Genomic DNA, 23957 nt, shown 5'->3' on the forward strand with positions numbered 1-23957 from the left:
TATCATGGTAGAAAATATAGATGTTGTCAAGAGATCTTCATAAAGCAATCTTGCATGAGGTTAGTTTAACATTCTTGAAATAGCAGAATAATGACTGAGATCTTGCTCTACTACATGTGGAAATGTGCCAGCAGCTACAGCAATTATATCAGTGTAGTTCTGAAGTGAAAATGATGGATCAGTGAAACAGTAGAGCCCCAAAATGCACATACATAAATAGATGGATATAAATAGTTAGGTATCCATATAGTCATCACATCTATCTATCTATCTATTCATCTATTTATATCCATATATGAATATCCTTCTGTGAAAAAGTTACATTTCAAAATCAACAGGTAGTGGATGGACCATTCAGTGGAGTGGGTAGCTACAATAGGTCACCAATTTGTGGTGAAAAATTATGTTTGATTCCTACCTGGCATATCTTCCCTAACATATATGTATTCATTTGACACACATTTATTCCAAATAAATACATGACTAGAAGGTAGAAAAAACAGCTTAAAATATTAGATGAAAATCAATATTAATTTGGAGAATGGGTACCTCTCCAGGAATAAAATAAAAATCAGAAGTAATAAAGAGATTAAATATTGGAATTGTTTAATGAAAAAAAGTTAAATTCGTCTATGGCAAGTAACACAATAAACAACTTAAAGACAGACTGGAGAATTATTTATAAACATAAAAGCTCATATGGCTGGTCATATAGAATGTTGGCTGGACTATATATTAGTACAACTTGTACTAATATGGGGTAATTTGGTAGTAACTACTAACATTTTGGTAGAGGATGGATAAGCTGCACATACTCATTTATATCAAGACATTTTGAGAGAGAAGCAGTGATGTTGGGGAGGGGGTATTTGTGAGAAACTAAGGATTTACATTCAGGAGAGGCTAATATTTTCTAAATGTGCTCAGTTATGTACTGATTTAAACATTTCTTACTAATCATTAGGTGCCTTTCTAGGATTTTAGCACATGGAAGAAATGTCCCTAGCCATGCATACAGAAATGCATAAGAACGGGAAGTGAAGTATTGTTTATCAGGAAAAACAGCATTCACGTATTACTTACAAAAATTGAGGCCGATCTCCAAGCTCTACTGTGGAAAGAGTTCATCAAGTTCCTAGATTGAAGAAAGCTAATTGTAAGAAATACATATGTAGTATGAACAGGTTTCATTATAAATAACAGTAAAACCGTGTATTGTATATGTACATCCCTGTGTCTGTGTGTATGTGTGTGTAAATATGTTTTTGTGTGTGTATAAAATCTAGAACAATCTTCACCGATCTTGTAAAGTGTTTATGTTTGGGAAATGAAAACGGAGAGGAGAAATTTCTGCTCTGACCCTGACTTCGTTTCTTTCACTTTTTTTTTTTTGTTCTTTTAAAAGTAATTTACAATGTGAAAGGGTTTGACATTTATTTTTAAAAATATTAAATAACTAAACCACCTGTGTGCAACAAAGCAGAATGTAATTCTGTATGTTAATTAGAATCATAATTTTAATTAGAAAAAATTAGCATATATACTCAAAGATGTAGTCTTGATTGGAGGTGGGAATGGGGATAGTTTTTGGAAAAACTTACCAAGGTATAATAGAAACTATAGATAATGTAATTTACCTCATTTTTGTGCATTTTCTAAACTCAACAATTAATATAAGCTACTCTTATTATCCAGAAAAAGTCATTAAAATGACAAAAATCTAGGACACCTATGCATTTTGAAATATCTCATTTTGTATCAAACACTTTGGCAGTTCTGGATTGATAATCAAGTTTATATTTCAGCAAACAGGTAAGAAGGTGTCCGTCTTAGGTTGATTCCCTAGAAGCAGACTGAGATTGGGATTTATTACAGAAACTGTTTAATCCAGAAGTGCCCCCAAAGGGAACCAGTAAGACACAGGGAAGCAGAAAAGAGAAAAGTGGAAGAAACTCAACAAGGATGTGGTTTCAGGCAATGTCTTCCCAGTTTTCCTGTCTATTCCTGCAGGGGACCTCAAGAGCACAAATTAATCTCAGAGTTGTTCACCTCCATGCAAGGATGTTGGGCTTTCAAGTATTCTTTGACTAAGAGTCTCTGCTAGAGAAAGAGGCCAAGCTGGGCAGGAAGGAAACCCCTAAGAACTCTGCAGCAGGTGGTAAGGAGATTCCAGCAGCTGAGGCAGGCTTCCTAAGAGAAATGCAGGTGCAACAGAGAAACAAAAGCAAACGCAAGCCAGGAGACGGATGCAGCCAAGGAGAAAAGGGGATTGGAGGAGATTTAGCAGAGCATCAACAGGATCCACCCCAGAAGAGGTTTTATTTTATTTCCAAATATACCTTCATTTGTTTAAAATATTGAATTGAACAAATATCTTTTCCAGTTCTAACATGATAGAAAAAAAAATCAAAAACTTCAAGTGAACAAAATTTCAGAGGCAGCCGTTGTAATACAGGGAAGCTTTTAGGAATTCCGAGAAAAGAATAACAATTTAACAGCTTAAATTTAGTGAGATCAAAGTTCAAAGTTCTCAATATTTTACAGACTTAGATGTTCCTGTTCTAAAATCAAAACAGTGATTCAGCTCCTGTGTCTATTTTTCTTCAGGATTTATTTTCTTTTTCAGTGTTCAATGTTCTTTTGTACACTCTGGGAAACTCAGTAGAGAAAAAGTATACTTTTGTTTTAGAAAGATAATTTCAGTTATTTACTCCTAAATTATCCTAAAGCATCCCTGGACACAAGGAGAATAAGTGCCTTCAAGATGATCTAACACACAATTTAAACTATAGTGCAAAGGAAGCAAGAAAAACAAGTTGTATTCAAAGATACAGATTAAGTACTCAGAGACCCTACTGGTTGGGATGTCACACAAACATGACCCCATTTTCCCCAATAGCATTCTTGTATTCTTATATAATTGTTTTTTGTAAACTTGCACAAGTTACTTAAGCTCTCTTAATTTCAGTTCCCCCATTGGTTTCCTGGTCAAGTTTTAACACACAGTAGGCACTCAGGAAATACTTGTTCAAAGGCCAGGCATGGTGGCTCATGCTTGTAATCCTAGCACTTTGGGAGGCTTAGTTGGGTGAATCACTTGAAGTCAGGAGTTTAAGACCAGCCTGCGAAAATCCTGTCTCCACCAAAAATACAAAAATCAGCCAGGCATGGTGCCTGTAGTGACAGCTACTTGGGAGCCTGAGACAAGAGAAAGGCTTGAACCCAGGAGGTGGAGTTTGCAGTGAACCGAAATTGCACCACTGCACTCCAGCCTGGGTGACAGAGCAAGACTTCGTCTCAAAAATAAATAAATAAATAAATATTTGTTCAATATACGGATCAATATACAATATGCAGTATTAAAGATAAGTATATTCTGGATACTCTAGATGTATGGAACCACATGAGCTTAAGTGCAGAGGTCCAAATAAGAATGTCAGTCTTATTCTTTGTACTTTAGCTCATGTGGTACCATACATCTAGAGTATCCAGAATATACTCATCTTATTCTCTAGCCATCTATATTATTTTTCTATTGATACATAATAAATTACCACACATGTAGTAGCTTACGACAACACACATTTATCATCTCACAGTTTTTATGAGTCAGAAGTCCAGATATGGCTTAGCTGAGTCCTTTGATCAAGGTCTCACAAGGCTACAATCAAGGGGTCAGCTGGGTGGCATTTCTTTTTGGAGCTCAGGGTCCTATTCCAAGCTCACATGACGGTTGGCAGAATTCAACTACTTGCAGCTGCAGAGCTGAAGTTCTGCTTTCTTGCTGGTTGTTAGCTGAGAGCCACTCTTAGCTCCTGCAAGTTCCCACAGTCCTCTATCATGTGGCCCCTTTGTAGCCCACCTCACAGCATAACAGCTCACTTCTTCAGGGCCAGCAAGGCAGGGTCTCTCATCTCATCCTTGTCTGCCCACAGTCATATATCTATATCTATGTCTATATTTATATCTGTATCTATATGTACATCTATATCATCTACATACATCTATATCTACTATATCTATATATAACGTATACCTCAAGGGAGTGACATTCCATCGTTTTTGCCATATTCTATGGGTTAGAAGCAAGTCTCAGGTTCTGTTCATGCTCAAGGAATAGGGATCATCAACAAGTATGACTCAACTGGGACTCCCCTTACAGTATATTTGCCACACTGTACAAGTCCTGTTGACTTCAAAGTCAAGCTCAAGTTACAGTCTTCTCCTTTGATCTCCTAGCACCAGACACTAAACAGAGGAGAACTAAGAATTTATCCAGGGTGATATATTTTTTTTTAACCATTTGTCATGTCCTGTAACACACACACACATAGGTGCAGGACTAAATGCTTAATGCCTATGGCTTGAGATCCCCTGAGGCTGGGGTCTTGCAGCTATCTGCAATCTTTATCTGTCTTTTGGCACACTCTCTAAATCCTCAACAAATTATGCTAAATTTTCTGCACACTTAGAATCCTCACTTCTTCCCCATTTATGGGTCTTCACTCTATTTCAAACTCCAAATATATCTTGTGTCTGAAAAAAAAACTTTTGGCTGTGCTTCATGCTTCTCGTCTTTGCTAACTCCACAAACCCCTACACATGCTACTCTCTGAAACTGTCACCACAGTGATTATGCGATCCCCACGACACAGGCCAGATGTCTTCCTTACTTGAAGCACTTACCAGCACTTATATATCTCATCTTTCAACGAGTACATATATAAAGACTAAGAATAATTTGTGTATTATTTTTTGTTTAGGTAACAAATTAAAAAATTAAAATAACATATCCCCAAATGGAAATAAAACAGATAGAATGCCAAGTACATATTAAATAAGGCAAGCTATTTATGATGAGGTAAGGAGGGTACATAAAACTTTATTTTTAAGATGTAAAAACAATACTAGTTTGAAACTACTTTGTTTTATTTTTAGTTTTTCTGAAATTAATATATGTTAGAAAATTCATGATTTTGTAGTTAAGAGTGTGGAGCACAAAACTGTGCAACAAATGGGTGTTACCTACTCTCAACTGTGATGGTTTCCAAGGCTGCCTGTGTAGTTTGATACAACGGTGAAAGAAAAATAAATCTTGGGGCTCCCAAATCCCTCAGCTAAAGGGAAAAGTCAAGCTGGGAACTGCTTAGGGAAAACCAGCCTCCCATTTTGTTCAGAGTCTCCCCTCTGCACACTCTAATTGCCTCCTTTGGAAAGGCTAATCAGAAACTCAAAAGAATGCAACCATTTGTCTCTTACTTACCTATGACCTGGAAGCCCCCTTCTCGTTTGAAGTTGTCCCGCCTTTCTAGATGGAACCAATGTTCATCTTACGTATGTCGGTTTATGTCTCATGTCTCTCTAAAATGTATAAAGCAAAGCTGTGCTCTGACCACCTTGAGCACATGTCATCAGGACCCCCTGAGGCTGTGTCACAGGTACACATCCTCAACCTTGGCAAAATAAATTTTCTAAAATAATCGAGACCTGTCTCAGATATTCAGGGTTTACATAACTCAAATCAGTCCTTGACACTAGAGAAGTTCATCTCAAATATTGATGTTCTTAAGTACCATAATTAGAATAATTGAAAATTAAATTATATCCAAGGGCAAAAAAATTCATCACAACAGGACCAGTGATGGCCAAGACCTGTACAATTCGACACAGTTAATGGAAGCCTATTATTTTCTTCCATCTGCTTCAGAGGCATTAAGATTTAGTTGCAGTTTTTGAAATATGCAAAAAAATCTACATGTTGTTAACTTCACAGATTTGAAAAATATGGAGGTATTTATTCCTTTATTAACCTCACAGCAAGAGGCTATCTTGGTGCATTCATGAATGTTGGGAAGTCGAACAGGGAAGTTTCGTATTCTGGTGATTCTCATTCTCTCTTGGGGACTGGAGTTTATTCAAAGCTAAGAAAGATGAAGAGGTAAATTATTAACAAATCAGTATGCCTTGCCCAAAGGACTAAACAGGAATGAAATAATTGATTCTCACCCTTTCCTTGGTTTCAGCAATATTTCTTTGCTAGCGTCCATTGTTAAGTATTAAAAACTACTAATTTTTTTCATAGTGTCATAGTGTTTTAGCATATGGCTATAGCAGCATTTCCTTTTTCTTTTTTCTTTCCTTCTTTCTTTCCTTTTTTTTTTTTTTTTGGACATAGTCTTGCTCCGTCACCCAGGCTGGAGTGCAATGGCACAATTTCCATTCACCACAACCTCTGCCTCCCGGATTCAAGCAATTCTCATGCCTCAGCTTCCCGAGGAGCTGGAACTACAGGCAGGCGTCACCACACCCAGCTAATTTTTGTATTTTTAGTAGAGACAGGGTTTCACCATGCTGGCCAGGCTACTCTCAAACTCCTGACCTCAGGTGATCCACCTGCCTTGGCCTCCCAAAGTGCTGGGATTATAGGCGTGAGCCACCGTGCCCGGCCTATAGCAGCTTTTCTTAGCAATGGTCAAAGAGAAATCATTTTGTAAACATGCTACAAAACTGCAGCTAACTCTTCCCATACAGTTGAAAATATTCTGTGATCAGGAAATATATATATGCACTTCAAAACTGGCAACTAATTGTATATTCTAATATTTGTTTGTGTATTTAATCTGTTTTGTTTTGTTCAACACAGCACAAACAGAATTGATATGATACTGCTGTGTCTTAAAAGGTACATTCTTGGACCAATATTGTCCTTTAGTTAAATTTTACAGTGTTTTAAGTGAAGTGGCCAAAATAGACACTTCCTTTGACTGGACCACTTACACAGTGCCCAATTCAATTTATTTTCTAAGTTCCAATATCCAAGCCTCAAAAATAATGAGCAATCATTCTATCCAACAGAACTGATTCCATAAATAAAATTGTGAAACGTCAAACAAACAAGAGTCGCGGCATCCTTGCACGTTACCTTTTACCTACAGATATCATCATGCTTGCCCCAGCCAAGCAGATTTTAGAGGAAACTGCTCTGCTCATCTTCCTCGTGTCGGGAGCTGGGGGTTGGGAGGGCATGTTTTGTACCTTGTAATGCAGCCATTTCCTGGTCTCGGCTACAGAGCTGTGGTGAACATATAACAAAAGATGAGCTATCTACAGAGTAGCAGTGTCTAAAAATATGAAGTTGGCTGATCCGATCTTCTTAAGAATTTGAACTTAAAAACACAACGAAATTACAACAATTAATAGTAAGAAAAGAGCACAAGGGAAGCAGAGGGAACAGAAATTACCCCCGGCCAGAAAAGGAAATTAAAAACCAATGAAAAAATATGGGGCAGCCTGATAAGTAGATAGTGTCAAAGAGATACGGGTACTCCCTTGACAGAATCCATGTGTGTCTGGAGGGATAAAAGCTGGTTCTTAGAATTGTTGGAGCTTCTGAAGTTTCCCATACATGGGAATAATGTTTTACTTTCTTGAAAATTTCTTGAATATCTGTTTCTAACTATATGACAACAAAAGCAACAAACGGGTACTTTGATACTAATACCCTGGTATGATATTCAAATTATGAAATAATCAGTACAACATAGGCAGTGATCAACCTGAATAGATGCTGAATATAAATATCCACTACTTGCACACCCAGTGGCCTAGCTAAAACATTCACTGTACTAGCACCACGCAATGTATGCAACACTAATTCAGAGGTGGTAACATTACGCAAAGTCCATCTTCACTGACCTTTGCGTTTGCTTATCAGGACAAAAACAGATGCCCATAAAGTTTGAAAGTAGCAACAGGATTCTAATCTGGATCTCTCTGACTTTATTATTAATTAATTAATTTATTTATTTTTAGAGACAGGGTCTTGCTCTGTCACCCAGGCTAGAGTGCAGTGGTGACATCATAACCCATTGCAGCCTTGACCTTCTTGGCTCAAGCAACACTCCCACCTCAGCCTCCTGAGTAGCTGGGACAACAGTATATGCTACCATGCTCAGCTACTTTTAAAAATTTTTGTAATGATGGGGTCTCACTTTGTTGCCCAGGCTGGTCTTAAACTCCTTGTCTCAAATGATCCTCCCGTTTCGGCCTCCCAGTGGGATTGCAGGTGTGAGCCACCACACCTGGCCCTCTTTGACTTTAAAGCCATATTAATTCTAATTGAAGATTAGATTATACAAACAGAAGTGGCTGACATTTAGTTAATGCTTAATATATACAAGACACTTGATTTAGTCTTCACCAGAACCCTATTTGCTTGGTATTATTATGGTACCCATTATAGAGAAAAATAAATGAAAGTTTGAACAATTTGCTCAAGATCACACAACTGATATAATTTGGAGTTAAGTTGTAACAATAATCTAACTCTTGAGCCACTGTATTTACTGTACTGCCCCTCACTCTAAGATCATACTTGCTATGTGGCCTTCAAAAATCTGACAGAAAGTAGGCAATGGTGATAATTCAATAATCACAGCAGTAGACATGAAGGGCTTCCAGGAAAGGCTTTGTTTGTATCATTTGAAAGCTCTTCTCAGATCAAATCAATATTAACAGCCAAGTGAATAGTGAACCCAGCATGCCATTGTTACTTGTTGTAGGCTGGGGCTTCAGGTTTGTAGGACATAATGTTAAGACATAATGTGACACAATGATGGCTCAGATAGCTGCCCCAAGCAGTCTCAGAGACTGAGAGTCACTAGTGACTTTAAATCACCTTGAACATTTGAATCATGATTCTAGAGAGAGCAATAAGCAGTGCAGAGCACAGAGTAAAGAGATCATTCGAGGGAATAGCCAACAATCAACAAAAGGGCTTCTTTGGCTTTCCCATAATAAAAAACTACATTTTTCCAGTAAGTCGTTTCTATGCTTTTATGAATTAATGCAGAGAATCTCTAAGAGTCAAGACAAAGATTATTAGTAGATAAATATCTGTGATAAACCAGGTAATGTCTTCAGTATTGATGCAGTATATAGGAACTTACTCAGATAAATTAAATGTGTAACAATGCTCCTGTGTGTAATATTATTTTTGAAACTTTTAAGGAAAAGACCAGAATTGCATGTTCCTTTCATTTTAACACTGCATGATCACTGAGCATATTTACCTGACAAGTATCAGATGAGCTCCTATCAGCTATGCAGGAATGTGCTGAGTTCCCGGGACAATACAGAAGTAGTAATTTACACCATGCCTGCATCAAGAAGCCTAAATTTGATCCACTGTTACTACTCAGAGCCATTTTATTAAAGCTCATGAACAGAATTCATTCATTCATTTATTCTTCCAACAGTCTGTGAGTCTCTCCTTTGTTCCATAGCCATGCTAGATATTAAAATGTAAAGAAAAAGAACTGATTACTATAATATATAGAAGTGCCAATGAAAGATTCAAAATGTCTACAACGAGATCCCCACTTTCCTAGACTGACAGAGATGAGAATTTAGCCAAATTAAGGCTATTTTACCAGGGGCCTTTTGGAAATAAGGATATTCTCCCTCTTGTGTCAAGTATAATGGTCCACCCGGGTAATGCAATGGCTAGACTGCAGACACTATATGCCCATTACCGTTAGAGCCATGACTCTCCTATGGGGTTAGTATACCTAGACTGATTAGGTTTGATGAGGGCACTACAAACAATGCCACCATTTATCAGAGTTAGTGGCTGAACTATCAGTGATTGTTGTTGAACACACCCCAAGCTTGGGGTGTGCTAAAAGCTGTGAGAAAAGATTAGTCTGTCAATGACTGCATTAATTTGGTTTACAGTATTCGCTTGGTCAGGTTAAGTTTGTTTATTGAAATACAGGTTAGGTTTGTTTACAGACTAATGTTCTAATCTTCATGCTGGCATAGAAATAGTCTCATAATCTTGTTTGTTATTGCTAATTTGACTCCATTTCTCCTTACGCTATTTTAATCAAGCAGATATCCCTACTGTCTCGTTGAATATTCAGCAGTGACAGACGAAATTTTGCATGCACTTTTCCGTTCACCTGGAATGGCAATCTATTTCTCATTCCTTAATCATAATTCCTCCCTATTCTTGAAGCTTAATTCTATTTTTTTCTAGCAGGACTGTAGGTGTTATCAATCACATGTTGCTTGAAATCTTATTGCATTTTTGTTTGTATAAAGCATTTTAGACTGTCCATATAGAAATATGCACGTTGTATTACAACTTTTTTCCATATACACATGCTATAATACAACTTTTTCCCTGTGTTTATGTCTCTATTTCATAGCTAACTCACTTGCAAGTTACCAGAGAGCATGGAGTAAATCCTTTATTTCTCATGTCCTCATTGTGCCTAAGACTGTTTCTGTACACACATAAAAAAATAGGAAATCAATGGTTCCCAATGCAGTTGTGTGAACTCTTCAGGATCTGGAGAAACATTATTAAATTGCTCCATTATCTTTCTCTTCTTTGGGTTGAAAATCAAAATTGTGATGCCATTTCTACCTAGTTCATTCTTCCCAAGATTAAACTAAGTCATGGTTTTCTTACTAATTAGGCAATAATGAGGATCTTAAAAATATTGTAAGAGAAAAATGTCTTAGCAATGGAATATGCAATCAGAATAGCAATAATGATAGTGCCTGAGGAAGAAAGGGAAGAAATTTTAAGGTGGGTAATTTTGTAAATCCATATCTGTTTTTACTTTGGCCTAGAGGCAAATATTCTCCACTAATTTAACTTTTGAAGAAACTCATTAGATTATGTAGACAAAAGACCAGATGAGGAGAAATAAGTAAATGTTAGAGGAAATTCTGCCATGTAATATTTATAGGACTTCAGCAGAGCCATTTTTAACATTTACAAAATGACAGAACTGTACTATATAATCTTTATGTTTATTTTCTGTTCTGAAATTTTATGCTGAAGTAGGTCCAACATTTAACTCTTATACAGTTGTCCCTTTGTATCCATGGGGAATTGGTTCCAGGATCTCCAAAGTTATCAAAATCCAAGGATGCTCAAGTCCCTGATATAAAATGGATATAAACCTATATCCAAAGGTTATATGCAAATACTATGCAAAGGTTAAATAATCTTTCCTATACACTTTATCTCCAGATTGCTTATAACACCTAACATGGTTTGGATTTGTCCTCTCACTCAAATCTCATATTGAAATTTAATCCCCAATGCTGGAGGTGGGACCTGGTGGGAGGTGATTAGATCATGGGGGCAGATTACCCTCAGTTGCTGTTGTCATGATAGTGAGTGAATTTTCATGAGATCTGGTTGTTTGAAAGTGTGTGGCCCCTCCCCTCTCTCTTCCTCCTGTTCTGCCCATGTAAGGCATGCTTGCTTCCCATTCACCTTCCACCATGATTTTAAGTTTCCTGAGGCCTCCCCAGCCATGTTTCCTGTACAGCCTGCATAATGGTGAGCCAATTAAACCTCTTTTCTTCATAAACTACCCAGTCTCAGGCATTTCTTTATAGCAGTGTGAGAACAGATTAATACAATACCTAATACAATATAAATGCTATGTAAATAGCTATATTGTATTTTATTTGTATTATTTTTCATTGTTGCAATGTTATTTTTATTGTTTTTTTTTCCCCTAATATTTTTTGATCCCTAATTGGCTGAATTCACAAAGGCAGAACCAATGGATGAAGAGGGCTGGCTATAAATCTATGTCAATGTGGGAAAATCAGCTGGAAATCATATGTGTTTACATTGATCATCTTTTGCATTTTTTTTTATCTTTTGGTAAGTGCACTTAACAGGAAATCCATCCTCTTAACAATTTTTTTAAGTTCACAATACAGCATTGTTAACTATAGGCACAATGTTGTGCAGCAGATCGCTAGAATTTATTCATCCTGCATAACTGAAACTACACACCCATTGAACTGCAACCTCCCATTTCCCCCATCCCCAGGCCCTGGTAATCCTCCTTCTATTGTCTGTTTCTATGAGTTTGACTATTTTAGATATCTCATATAATTGAAATCATGCAATATTTATCTTTGTGTGCCTGGCTTATTTTCTTAGCAAAATGTGCTGCATATGACAGGATTTCCTTATTTTTAAGGTTGAATAATATTCCATTGTATGTACATACAGCATTCCCTTTATTCATTCATCTGTCAATGGTCATTTATGTTGTTTTCACATTTTGGCTATTGTGAATAATGCTTCAATAAATATGGGGATTGTAGTTACCTCTTCGAGATCCTGATTTCACTCTCTTTGGTTATGTATCCAAAAGTTGGATTGTTAGATCTTATGGTAATTCTATTGTTCAGTTTTTTTAGAATCTCCATAGCGTTTTCCATAGTGGCGATAACATTTTACATTCCCAACAACTGTTTAAAAGAATTTCAATTTTTTCATATTCTTGCCAACACTTTTTATCTTTTGTTTTATAACAATTTTTGATTAGCAAAATCCTTACCTAGTATTTAAAATCTTGGAGAAAAGAACCACCATTTGACTTCTTTTGGGTCACCTTTCCTTATTAGTACAGTGTTTCATAAAGACAGTTTAATTTGACTTGGTTTTCTCAAAATACTTCTTAAAGTAGCAATCTCCATAATTTCTTCCACACTCTGGAGTCTAGAGCTATGGCTGTTACACCCATTCTAAGTTCTTGGACTAGCCTGATACTCTGGAAAAAGAAATAGACTACTGAACTAAAATCTTATCATTCAGTATTATTTTGGTTTCATAGCTGATATTGAATGGACTCTTCTTCCAGTGGTCAGGATCTAGCCTTCTAACACAGAATCTAAATTCTGAACCACCCCTATTCCCTATAAATGGAGTTGTAGCTGTTGGCTATTGACACGTAATAAACATTCTCCACATTTAGTGGCCCAAATCAGTATCATTTATTAAGTGTACAATTCTATCAGTAGGCAATTTGGAATAAGAAGTCCTGCTGCTCTTGCCTAGATTTAGTCATGAATACGTGATCAGTTAAGGATGGGCTGGACAGCTTCAGAAAGTATGACTACCCTTGTCCCACAGAGTCCCTTGCTCTCCAGCAAACTTCCCTGAGCTTGTTCACCTGGCAGCAGGAAGAGCTTGAAGAGAGCAGGAGGAAGCAGGCAAGCTCTTTTGATGTTTAGGCTTGGAACCAGCCCGATATCACTTCTGTGATACTCTGTTGGCTGAAGCAAGCCACAAGCCGTGAGGCCAGCCCAGATTTAATAGATGGAAAAAAAGGCTCCACTTCTCAATGAGAGAAGTGAAGACTCACACTGAACACAGCATGGATACAGGAAGGCAGAAATAATGGTGTCTATTTTTATAATCAGCCTTCTACATGACATTTTTTCTTATTTTGTTTCATGCCTAAAATCCTATCTTGACACTGTGTTCTGAGAGTCCAGGTTATCCTGCAATGTTGTCATGGCTCAATCTAAATACAAATCCGTTCTCCAAAGCGAGCCTCCATGGTTTGCTTTCCTACCACCTGTGCTGATAGTTTGCTGTGTCGGTTTTGTGTTTCCTTTTATTTACAGTTGACATGTAATAATTATACATATTTAGGGGATATGAAGTAATATTTGGATACATGTGAACAAGGAATAATGATCAAATCAGGGTAATTAGAATATTTATCACCTCAACCATTTACCATTTATTCGTGTTGTGAACATTCAAAATCCCCTTTTCTAGCTTTTTGAAAATATACAATAAATTATAGTTAACCATATTTTCCCTATAGTACTGCAGAACACCAGAACTCATTCCTCCAACCAAGCAGTAACTTTCTATCTGTGAACCAACCTCTCCCTGTCCTCCCTTCTCCATGCCTTTCCCAGCCTCTAATACCCACAATTCTCTCTACTTCCACGAGCTCAAAATTTCTTTCTTAACTTTCATATATAAGTGAGAACGTGTAATATTTATCTTTCTGTGCCTGACTTAACTTCGTTTAACATAATGTCCTCCAGGCTCATCCATGTTGAATGAGAATGGCTATTCTCAAAAAGACAAAAAATAACAAATGCTGGTGAGGATGCAGAGGAAAATGATTCCTTACAACTGTTGATGGGGATGTAAATTAGTACAGCCATGATGAAAAACAATATGGAGGTTTCTTTAAAAACTAAAAATAGAACTTTCGTATTATCCAGCAATCCCGTTACTGGGTATTTATCCAAAGAAAAGGAAATTAGTATGTCAAAGGGATACCTGCACCCCCATATTTATTGCATCCCTATTCACAACAGCTAAGATACGGAAACAGCCTGGATGTCCATCAGCAGATAAATGAGTAAAGAAAATGTATATATACACAATGGAATACTACTCAGCCACAAAAATGAACATGATGTCAGTTTTTCATTGGATTATTTCACATTGTGACCTCCTCTGTGTTCCTCCTACATACTTGCTCACCAACGCTCAATGAACACAGTTCATTTATATTGTGCAACAGTGATTTCATTTATTCTGTGGATTTTAGCCATGTCTTTTGTCTTTCTTATCATTGGATGAGTCTCTATTATCCAACTAGTAGGGGCATACATACATATGGATGGATGAGTCTCTATTATCCAACTAGTAGGGGCATACATACATAAACGGTTGTAAAATCGTCTTGTCATGAAGAAAACAGGGAAGTGGCAGGCAGAGAACTTAGAGGGAAAACACAAGCAATGACTAAATAGTGACAACAGAATAAAATACAGCAGGATCTTTATTACTAAAGTTTTATTGCATTACTGCTTTCCATAGGAGGCAAATAAATCATGAGTTAGCTAGACTGGTATCAGTACTGTCAACCACTATTTCTACAATAACCTATGAGAGGAATAAGAGCTTTGTAGTTTGATTCCTTTAGTAATTCCCAAGTCAAGGTTGAGATGAGATGATGCAGAGGGACCAGGAAATAAGAATCAAACTAGCCTATGTAAGTGCCAAACCAAAAATGCTACTTAATGGAGTCTTTTTTTTTTTCTCAAAGCTGCAAAGAATAAATGTTATCAAATATAGGTTCTTTCATTTGCAGATTGTATAGCAGCTGTCAATTTCAATATGGAAAGGTAGAGGACAGGGAGCTGTGAAAAGCAGCTATTTTATGTTTATGGATGGTTCGGGAGTCTGAACAATTCAGGTCTAATTACATTTTCATCGCGGACTCACTTTACCAGAACCTTGTGACCTGAAATATGCCTGCTTAATGGATTTATTGTGGTGAACCAGAGAGTCATTTTCAGCTGGGCCAGAGAATCATTGATATAAGCTTCAGGGATACAAGTAGATTTTAAACCATTTATTATCCAATGAGGCAAATAGATTTACGGACAATTTAAAGAAGAAATCTGCTAGAGGGAGGGGTTGCAGCTTTTCTCTCTGAACAGTGATTGCTGGTTGACTTGATACCAATTCAGAGTCAAAAACAGAAACATACAACTAGTAAATAAAGGCCCCGTTAGGAATTAAGATGGTCAAGATCATGCAGCAACGCCAAAGTCAGAAAAATTAAAGCCAACCGGGAGAAATAGGAAGGCAAGAAACCAACAGGGAAGGCTAGGAGCAAAACTCAGACATGTGTTTCCCAGACCCATAACAAAAAAGCAAGCATTTCTCAGGCCCAAACCCTTCATGGTCACTATAGGGCTCGTGGAACTCTCATGGTAGGAACGTTAGCAATTTGTCCAACTACAGATCATATTGATTTGTATTAGCCACTCAAATAGTACAACCATATGGGTATACCAAAAGCAAATGAAAATCCAAATATAGATGAAATGATTTGTAAAATTTTTTATAGTTTTCTTTTTAGATACGGATTATTATAATATGATGGACCCTTTTCTTAAGAACTCTCTAAATTATTGATGGTTTTAATGTAGATATTTTGTCTCTTTTTCATTTGATAATGAACAATTAGGAAAATACCAGCATTCAAAGAGAAACGAGTCTTCTCTCATCCCTAAACAAAAACAATAGTATGCTCCATCGTCTTTCCATTATATACACATTTGAGAATTTCTAGCTCAGGATTTTGTCAGTCTAAAACATCTAGTATTTCAGAAATAACATTATTGAACATAATTACTCAAGTCAAACCTATTCCCAACTCAGTGAAAATAAACTATTATTATAAATAAATAAGATGTAATAAAATAAAACTACGAAAACAACCATAAACTTGTTAGCAGACCATAGGAAAATCCCTTAAAATTTAAAAAAGAAATTATTGACATAATTTAGACTTCTAGTGTTCCAATTCATATGTGTATATGTGCTAATTGATTATTATCATTTTTCAGAATCTTAATTTATTTTCCTGTTTGGTTACTGTGTGATGCAAATAAACTTCAAGGAAAAAATGATGTTGTGGTCTTTAATTCAATAATAGTATCAGTAGCTGATTAAAATATGCTTAAGTAGAATGGTTGAGAAGGAAAGAGTCTGGAGAGGATTTCATTTGAAATATTTATTATCACCATCTGTAAAATATTTCTTTCTTAATTCTTCCTCTTTGTTCACTGTCTGAAACTAATAAATCTACTGGAAACGAGACATCTTTTGTTTCCTTGTTGGCTAAGTATTGAGTTCATGGTTGAGAGGAATTCTTTACTTTCAGATATATTATGTCCAAGTTAAAGGGTTTCAGACCCATAGTGGGAAAAGCATAATGTCCTTAGCCTTTCAAAAATTGTGTTCTTTGATCAGAATGATATGAGTTTGTTTGCTTATGCATAAGAATTAGAAGGGAAAGCACAAAACTAGAAATAATCTATGTGTTAAAATGGTGAGATTAGTGGAAAGCCTTTCTTCTCTTTTGTCAAGTCATTTTAAAAGCTGTGGGAATATTGATTTTTTAAGAAAAATAAACTCTATTTGTAATATTCTTTAGACATATAAAAATGATAATTCTTTTATTTCAGTTGTCTTAAAGCTATAATTAAGTAATTATTATATCTTAAAAGAAAATGAAAAACTTGGTATTGCCAAAACAAAATGTATAGGCTATACATCATGATAAATAATACAGTTGTATGTGTATACTTTTACCACAATTTAACAATAAACAAGATTTCCAAAAACTGCTATAATGACAAATTCCCAAACTCTAAATATAAAAATAGACTCAGATCCAAAAGACTTACCCTTAAGTCCTATGTTACAGCCACAGGCTTAACTCTTTTACTGAGAGTCGATTAACCCCTCCAAAGTTTGTTATACACTGTAAACTGTTTTTTCTAGTTTTCCAATCCACGACAGATTATAAGCAGAGACTGAAAGGATTTGGGGAAGGAAGGTGAGTCAGGGGATAATGAAAAATGCAAGAAAAGAACACTTTGGCCAGGATAAGAGAGGGCTGTATACTAAATCATTACCATAAAAACAGCAACACCAAAAATATCTAATATTTACCAAGTGTTTCTTTTATACTTAATACCAGGACCTAAGTGATTCGCATGGGCAATTTTATTCTAATCCTTGCAACAAATTAATGGGATATATACTATAATTATTTTCATTTTATATATGAGGACTCCAAGGCTCAGAGATGTTAAATAGCTTGCCCAAGGCCACAGAGTTAGCATGTTACAGAGCTGGAATTTGAACCCAGACACTGTGAAGGCTCAAAAAACAAATGGCTAATCATACTAATGATGTAATTGTACAGAAAAGTATGTATATGTACTTAAAAATTATTCATCTTTAAAAAAATGTAATGTATTAATGTGTAAGTTTCAGTTAGTAGAAAATCCAAGTATGTGGGTACTTAATTCCTAATCAGTGGAGCCTTGGTGTTTCTCTCCACTCTCTCACTAATTTTTACTTCTAAGCTAAAATTCAGCTCCTGTTGAGTAAAATTAAATGTTATTTGTAACAAAATGTACTTACAGTGCCCAGTATTTTTCTTTGCAGACATTTTGCATTCTTTCAAAAATGTCCAGAAACATGATTACAGTTCTCTCAAGGGCTTTTAATAATATCTAAGCAGATGTTCTAGTATTAGCTTGTAAAATGCTGAGTCAAAAATTAAAGGTAATTTAGTCTTGAGAACTTTTGAAAGAGTTATATAGTTAAGTCACCTCAGGGCCATAACTATCTGCTAGTTCTATCTTGTTATAGGTTTTTAAAAAATACAGTAGTGTTTTCTCTCCTCAGCCATATAAAGAAACTGGCAATAATAAAAAGCATGGTCGTGTTTCTGTAGTTGAGGGTTTTTCAAGCACTAAAGCTTTTCAAAGCATACCTACCTCACAGGCAAAGCTCTTTGCGCACTGGTAGGTTTGTTAAAAGTTATTGCCAAGGGCACCCTTGAGTATAGGGAGTTGACTCAACTCATTGGAGTTGATTTGCTTCAAGCTTTATTGTGTTGAATAGGTAATCTTTCTAACATGCCATTTGCCCAGAGTTTTCTGCAATATATTCTGACAATTTTGCTATTCCAAAGAGAAAGCCAATTGGTTTAGACCTGGTCTGAGTATCTTTAAAAAAAGAGTGTGGGCAAAAAGACTTTCCCTAGGAGAGAAGAACATAACTCACACCCTTATAGAGAAGAAGATAACCCACACTTGGCAAAACAATTTCTAAGCACTGTTGGGAAAACAGAGCACGTTTTACTGCTGGAATCAGCATAGTCAGATATGGAAGACTGACATGTAGGTCTGTATTATTTCAATTGGGTTTGACATCTAATTGAAACAGGCATCCAAAGCCAATGAAAAATAATAAAACTTGTTCTTTAAAACAAATTCCAAGGTACATGATCTGATATTTGTGGTGGAAGGGAAAAGGACATAAATAACAAAATTTATTGATAGTATTTGAATGGTTTTCAGCTCATAAACTGAGCTCACCTGTTTATTAGAAAGAGAAAGATACAAGACCTTTAAAAGTTTAAATTTGCTACTATCATTGACACTCATGTTGAGATCAAAGTGAGATATCATTACTTGTATACAGTACACAGAACTGGGCATCAGAATGACACACACTTCACCTTTAGGAGCCACAGGAATCTCCTCTGTAAATTGAGGAAACTGAACTAGTTTGGTGGATTAAATGCTTTTCTTAGCATTAGAAATCTTTGTTTACATGTAATCTTACATTGAAACACACATGCACTCATGCATTGATATGGTTTGACTGTGTCCCCACCCAAATCTCACCTGGAGTTGTAATAATCCCCATGTGTAAAGGGTGGGGCCACGTGGAGATAACTGAATCATGGTGGTGGTTCCCCCATACTGTTCTCTTGGTAGTGAATAAGTCTCATGAGATCTGATGGCTTTATAAATTGGAGTTTCCCTACACAAGCCCTGTTGCCTGCCGCCATGTAAAACGTGACTTTATTCTTCCTTTGCCTTCCATGATGCTTGTGAGGCTTCCCAAGCCATGTAGATTGAGTCAATTTAAACCACTTTTTCTTTATAACTTACTCAGTCTCCGGTATGTCTTTATTAGCAGCATGAGAACAGACTAATACATGCATACACACACACACACACACACACACACACACACACACAAACAATTGGTTAAACTGGATCTGTGATTGAAGCAGAGTGGATTCATGGAACTCATCCCACTCTATCTTCCCCGAAACATCAAGGAAGCCTCCCAAGAAATACATGGCACAGAGGACAACCACTAGACTGGATAATCTCAAAGGTTTATGATTCTGTCATTTTTGTAGCTGCCTGTAATATGGATCTGCTGTGAAATGAGAACCCCATATCTGCATAGAAAAAACAGCTGGCCACAAGTAACTTGTATAAAAAAATGGGCAGTCATTTTTATTTCAGTTGCCACCTTTGAAGCACCATAATTTTGGGGATTGAATTATCCTTCTGAATCATAGTTTCAGCTAATAACTTCTAAGTCTTTTTGTTTGTTTTTCAAATTTAAGGAACTGTCACCTGTTACCACAGCATAACTGAGATTCTCTCAGGAAGGCACAAAACCCCTGAAACTAACTTATGCTTGTAGCTATGCTTGCTTACAGCAACAACAATCAGATGCCAATAACCAGGAACCACCCGCAGGACAAGCTAAGCCCAGAAACGCTGCCTTCACCTGAACTTCTGCCTCAGTGCGAGACCTGACCTGATTTCTTGCCTCATTCTCATACCAACATTTCCATCCAGTGGGGAGAAATGTACCTTGCTGGGTGCAAAAAGTGCCAATGCAAAAGAAAATGCAAGACTGCACATACTTAACCCCTCCTGGAAGAACAAACTTTTTTCAAGGAATCCCCACCCCTGCCTCCACCTACCTGCCCAAAAGCCCTTAAAAATTTCCCTTTACTTTACTTCCAGGGAGAAGGTGCTTTGAGCATGAGCTCCCCTTCTCCATTACTTGATCAATGAATGGAATTTCTGCACTGTTTTGCCAAACCTGGTCTCCTTATATTAGTGTGAAAGGCACCAGACAGGCAGGAAAAAAAGAAAAACCATTAGGGTCAAGCGAGGCCCTTTGAGGGTCAGTTGATAAGGGGACTACGTGAATTTTTTTTTTTTTTTTTTTTGAGGACAAGTCCAGTTCTGTCGCCCAGGCTGGAGTGCAGTGACGCGATCTTGGCTCACTGCAAACTCCACCTCCCGGGTTCACCCCATTCTCCTGCCTCAGCCTCCTGAGTAGCTGGGACTACAGGCGCCCACCACCGCGCCTGGCTAATTTTTTATATTTTTAGTAGAGAGAGGGTTTCACCGTGTTAGCTAGGATGATCTCGATCTCCTACCTCATGATCCGTCTGCCTTGGCCTCCCAAAGTGCTGGGATTACAGGCATGAGCCACCGCGCCCAGCAAGATTTTTTGTTGTTTTTAATTCACATCAAGACATTCTGTTAAATTTAGTAATGTTTTCCAAGAGTTTTCTCAATGCTCTTATGCTCAGCTTCTCCAGAACTTTCATACAAAATGAAAATAGTTTTGCTGATTATTGGTTGCAATAAGCTATAGGGAAGAGTACAGGTCTCTGGGCTGAAAAGGGATATTTTAGGGCCTGAAGTTGTGCCATGGGATTAGCAAACTGGATGGATATCATTTCTTATTAGATATTTATTAAAAATGCCTGCGGCTCTTATAAATCTACCAAGCACTCAAGCTCTGCTCACCCCAGACAAATTAAATCTGAGTCTCTGAAGGTGTACTGGTAGATAGGTGTTCTATTTTCTTTGCTTGTTTATCACATAAGTTCTAATTTTAGAATAATGTACCTTTACAAAAAGTTTTAAAGTTCAGAGGATTCTTATATACCCCATACCCAATTTCCCCTATGATTACCATCTCATATTAATACATTTTTTTTACAGTTAATGATTCAAAAGTCATATATTATTATTAACTAAAGCCCATACTTGATTCAGATGTTTTTAGTTTTTATCTAAAGTCCTTCTTCTGTTCTAGGATCTCATCCCACATACCACATTACCTTTAATTATTATGTTTGCTTAAGTTCCTCTTGGCTGTGACAGTTTTTCATGCTTCTTTGTTTTCGATGACCTTGACAGTTTTGAGGAGTGCTGCTCAGGTACTATGTAAAATCTCCCTCAATTGGGATTTGCCTGATATCTTTTCTCATGGTTAGATTGAGGTTACAGGTTTTTAGGAGGAAGACTGCAGAGAAAAAGTGCCATTCTTATCACCTCACATCGGGAATAAAGGACATTTACATGACATTATTGTTGATGTTGACCTTGATCACCTACTTAGCTGAGGTGGTGTTTGTCAGATTTCTTCACTGTAAGGTACCCTTTCTTCTTTTTTATACTGCACTCTCTAGAAGAAAGTTATTATATGCAACTCACAATTAAGGGAAGGGGAGTGACATTCCAACTCCTTGAGGGGGAAATATTTACATAAATTATTTGGAATTACTCTAATTGGGAGACTTGTCTATTCTCCCCACTTATTTATGTACATACTCAGTCATTGGTTTCTATCCACATGGGCTCAAAAATATTTACTTTATACCTTGGATTATACTCCAATATTAAGCTATTTATTTTGTTGCTCAAATTGTTTCAGCTTTTACCATTGAGAGCTGTTTTAGTTGGCTTCTGTGTCCCCTTTACATGCTTCCATCATTTTGTTTTTTAAACACCAGCCAGGCACATCTTGTGTATTCCCTGGCCCAGCCTTAGAAGCAGCCATTTCTCCAAGAAGCCCAGGTTTCTTTTATTGGAGAATGGAACTGGAAACCAATATCTGGGCACTTAGTGTGCTCACTGCTTCTAGGGTGTTAGTGGTGCTTCTAAGACTTGTCAGTAGACAGAACTAGAAAATATACGTTGTATGTTTATTGCAGCACTATTTACGATAGAAAGGATTTGGAACCAACCCAAATGCCCATCAATGACAGACTAGATAAAAAAAAAGTGGCACATACACACCATGGAATACTATGCAGACATAATAAAGAATGAGTACATGTCCTTTGCAGGGACATGGATGAAGCTGGAAGCTGTCATTCTCAGCAAACTAACACAGGAACAGACAGACAAACACTGAATATTCTCACTCATAAGTGGGAGTTGAACAATGAGAACACAAGGACACAGGGAGGGGCACACCACACACTGGGGCCTATCGGGGGGTGGGGGACAAGGGGAAGGAGAGCATTAGGACAAATATCTAGTGCATGTGGGGCTTAAAACCTAGATGATGGGTTAATGGGTGCAGCAAACCACCATGACACATGTATACCTATGTAACAAACCTGCACATTCTGCACATGTATCCCAGAACTTAAAGTAAAATTAAAAAAATTAAAAATAAAAAACTGTTAAAAAAGAAAATATACGTTGGCACTATTAACCTGTGAATACATACAAATCTACATTAAAATTAATCTGAATTCATACTGATGTTTCCTACTTGAATCCATTACTATGTGGACCATTGTACTTTTTTCCCCTCGCCCATCTATAACCTCCGACTTCAACAGTGAGAAATCTGGCACTGTTCAGCATCTATTTAAATACTTGTTCAACCCTATATACATGTAGAGTGGTTTCAGAATTGTTAGATTGTGCTTTTGTAGGAAGTAACTTTACCAATTAGAGTGCAGTGCTTATGCACACTTCCTATTGCCTTCAGTCTCAGCCTACTCAATTCCAAAAAAACTTAGATCAGCACCTTGTTTCTCTGCCTCCTTCAGTGGGGTTATGCATACTTTTGTAACACAGTTAGATTCGTTAGTCACAGTCTACATTCCATCTTGGAACCCTCTGACCTCCTCAATTGTTTTTTTAAATTTACATACATTGAAGTTCAGCATGTGTGCTGTAAACTTACGTGGGTATTGACAAGTGCTTAGTATCAAGTATACACCACTAAAATATAGCAGGGGGGCTTTCTGGAAGCTTACCATGAGATTCTAGTGTTCATCTAGCATTAGGAACCACTAGACTTTTCTGCCAAGTTCAGGTTCAGATGTGTCCAACTTTAGTTTTTGTGTAAGCAGGATTGAGAAGACCGGTGTGTCTCTTACTGAGTAAACTGGCTAAGTTAGTTAACCTTTTTGTACAGATAATGTGTCCTCACATGGAGCCTCACAATACCTGCCTCAAGAGTTGTTAGAGGAATTAAATTGATTAGTAAAGATAAAGCACAGTTTAAGTGTTGAAAAGCAGTAGGTATTTAGTTAATGTTAGCCGTGATTTTATTTGATGTCCTCATAGTTTCTTAACATGACTCACAAAGAAAAAATTCAAAAACAAAGGGCAAGAAAGCAGAGAGAAGCAGAGAGAGAGAGAGATCTTTTCCTTTTGCTTTCTAACTTTCATGCGTTCTAGATTAGACATTTACTAGGTTGCTTCCCCATAGAATCATTTGCGGTTATATAACAGTCCTAATGTCCAGTCTGCCCTCAGAATCACTGAATTAGAATTTCTGATGGTGGTGGTGGGGTACAGAAAATAGCTTCAGTAGTTTTTTAAAAGATCCCCAGGTGATTTCAATGATGTCTTAGTTTGGGCGGCTAAAACAAATATATCACAAACTGGGTGGCTTTAACATTTATTTCTCACTGTTACGGAGGCTG

At 36.9% G+C, this 23957-nt stretch overlaps 1 long non-coding RNA gene across 2 annotated transcripts in view; it reads left to right on the plus strand.

Annotated features, from left to right (window-relative positions):
* The window catches only part of LOC101178192, a 177557-nt gene that overhangs the window by 65727 nt on the left and 87873 nt on the right, over window positions 1-23957 (plus strand). The window contains exons 3-4 of one of the 2 annotated variants that reach the window (XR_004027552.1): window positions 4764-4861; window positions 10212-10425. The exons of the other annotated variant lie outside the window; for it this stretch is intronic. This is a non-coding gene — a long non-coding RNA (uncharacterized LOC101178192). Of the gene's footprint in view, window positions 1-4763; window positions 4862-10211; window positions 10426-23957 lie in introns of those variants that run through there. 2 annotated transcript variants of the gene reach the window in all.

This window comes from Nomascus leucogenys, chromosome 21 (assembly GCF_006542625.1).
Source record: "Nomascus leucogenys isolate Asia chromosome 21, Asia_NLE_v1, whole genome shotgun sequence".
NCBI classification, from domain to species: Eukaryota; Metazoa; Chordata; class Mammalia; order Primates; family Hylobatidae; genus Nomascus; species Nomascus leucogenys.